Source organism: Pleurodeles waltl, chromosome 9 (genome assembly GCF_031143425.1).
Source record: "Pleurodeles waltl isolate 20211129_DDA chromosome 9, aPleWal1.hap1.20221129, whole genome shotgun sequence".
Taxonomy (NCBI): domain Eukaryota; kingdom Metazoa; phylum Chordata; class Amphibia; order Caudata; family Salamandridae; genus Pleurodeles; species Pleurodeles waltl.
This window is the reverse complement of record NC_090448.1, coordinates 389042558-389045299: the sequence shown is the minus strand read 5'-3', so window position 1 is coordinate 389045299 and position 2742 is coordinate 389042558. Positions and strand designations below refer to the sequence as shown.

General features: G+C 41.0%; 1 long non-coding RNA gene across 1 annotated transcript in view; it reads left to right on the top strand.

Moving 5' to 3' along the window:
• Window positions 1-2742, top strand: part of LOC138259367 (uncharacterized) — a 161208-nt gene that overhangs the window by 78017 nt on the left and 80449 nt on the right. The gene's annotated exons all lie outside the window — the stretch shown is intronic.

Sequence of the window (2742 nt, the reverse complement as noted above, 5' to 3'; positions counted from 1 at the left end):
GTAAGCGGGAGGTAGACGAGCACAAGCACTGGGTGAGGCTCGGGGGATGCCTTTTATAGACAGGGCTCGGTGTGGTTCGAAGAGCTGGGTGTGGTTTGAAGGGCTGGGTGTGGTCCTCACATGCTGCACATGTTCTTGGAAGGTGTGCAGAGCTGGGTGTGGTTTGAAGAGCTGGGCGTGGTCCTCACATGCTGCACATGTTCTTGAAAGGTGTGCAGAGTTTCAGTTATTATGCAAATGAGTTGGATTAACACATGGCCTAGGGAGGAGTGTTTTAAAGAAGCCTTGGTAAAAGCAAGGCCCAATGTGTAAACAAAACAGCACATTAAACAACATACACAGAAGCCTAGGGGGGGGGGAAGGTGAGATAACAAGAAAGGCTTTGAATAGTAAGTTTAAAAGGGAGCTATTACAGAACCCACTAGTGCAGTGAGAGGGGACATGCTCTTTGCTGTGTACAAACCCTAACAAAAAGTAAGTCTTTGCAATTACCAAACAGTGAATCGCAAAAATTCACTGTTTGGTAATTGCAAACACATGTACAGAAGTGTATTTCACATTTTTTGCGATTTCCAGTTGGTCGCAAAAAGACCTACCTCATTAATATTCATGAGGTAGATCACAATTTGCAACCCTTTGGGAATGGCAAAAACACAGAAATGGTAGCCTGGTGTGGTCAGCAGACCACCATATCTGTGACTGCTTTTAAATAAAGCAATCTTTTTTTTTAAACGCAACCCGTTTTTGCTTAAAGGAAAACGGGATGCATTACAAAAATGAAAATGAAAAGTTTTCTTTTCATTTTTCAGGAGTAGGCAGCTGATCTTAAAAAATATTTTTACATCCATTCTCAAGAGGAAGTTGTCCCTTGGGGACCCCTTCCCATTTGCAAATGGGTTGCCACCTACTTGAAGTAGGTGGTAAATATGAATGTTTTGAGACCGCATTTTGGTTGCAAAACATACACCTATACCAGTACGATTCGGTATTAGGAAGGGATGCTCTAAACACAACTCTTCCTAATACCGAATCGTAAACACTATTTGCAACTCGGTAATATGTCACAGAATCGCAAATAGGGCATTTGTACATACAGAAATGCTTTTTAGAGGTCGCAGACGGGCCGATTTTGCAAATCGGACCGTTTGCAACCAGTAAAGAGTTTTGTACATCTAGTCCAATATTTTGTACAATTACCAATATTTTTGATGGCTTTAAAAACTGAGAGGGAGGGAGTGTGTGTGCATTTTTGTCTGAGTGTATTAAATATTCCTGGTGTAATCCGGGAAACATCTCACCATACCAGACTGAAAGAATCTGTACCCAACTATCAGAAAATTAATTTATTAGGGAGGTGTAACACCCCCTTCCCTGACCCTCCCCCCTCAAAGCTACGCCCCTGGCAGAAAGTGCAGGGAATTATGTTCACATACGTGTGGAGTACGCAGCTCAAAATCCATATATGTGAGTTTGCCCATGTGACTGCCCTGGCCGACATCTGCAACTGTTTCAAAATACCTCAGTACACGTTTGTCATATGCAATACTGCTGAATGATCATTAAATATGAAATCCTCTTGGAATGTGGTAAAACTATGCACTGAGGCATACATTTGACTATAGGCATGTTGAGATTGTCATATTTTGTGATTAGAGGAGTGAGGCAGGCAATGCTCAAAAAGGGAAAAAAGAAGAGCAGGTAGCCTATACCAGAGTACCTACTTGGTTGTGGGAAATGCAGGTAAACTCCAAATACAAGTATTGCATCTTTGCTGAGAATTGCAGGTACTCTCCCTCTCAAAATAAAGAAGTGCAAATACTCAGTAACTGACAGTACCAACATATTTAAAACGCTGAAGGCCGGAATGCTTCTTTAGCCACAATGGAATAAGTAAGGCTCCTTCTTTTAAAGCAGGACCCTCTTAAGTTTCATACAGTAATGGGGGAGGGTTGGGTGACTTTACAGGGGTGTGGAACTTTATAAAATATCTACCTGTCCATGGGACAGGTTGCTTTATAAATCTATTTGTCCTGTAAAAAAATCCACTTGTCCATTTTGCGCAATGTAGTGCAGTGACAAATTATGGCAGCAATCTCATAATATAAGAGCTCTGATAAGACTCTTATGCCATGGCTCATACTATAGTAGGGTTTGAATACTAGCATTTTCCTTATTTTGGCACCTTTCGGCAGATCTACATACTGAGGCTGGAGATAAGGGTAAGCAATAGTTCTAGGGTTGGAATGCTCTTTTGAGTCTGTGCAAACCTACTTACTTGCATGTTTTAGGGGTTTTCACCAGCTCTTCTCTAATCTTTTCCCATATAGAGAAAGGTTGGAAAGGTGCTTCCGACAAGGGCAGAAATAAAACTTCCTCCAGGGTTGGGAAAAAGAAGTTTGAGGGAAAGTGAAGTTGTAAACGCTCAACAGATTTTTGCATGAGCAAATCTACACATGCATATTTGCTCATGTTAAAATACAGTTCACAAATATTTTCTAGGAGCACATTTTCCTGACCTACTAATTATAGTGAATTCATTAAAGCCATAAGTCTGCATTACTGCAAGGACATAAACTATGTGTGGACTGCTGTGATTTTCTTTAGGAATTGGGCCCCTATTTGGTTATCCAAGACCTTTTGTTTGTATCAAAATTCTATCTCTTTCTCTCTGTTTATCGGTTGGCTTCACTGTGAGTGAAAGCATTCTGCTCTTTCACAAGGAGAATATTGGCTCATAAAGTG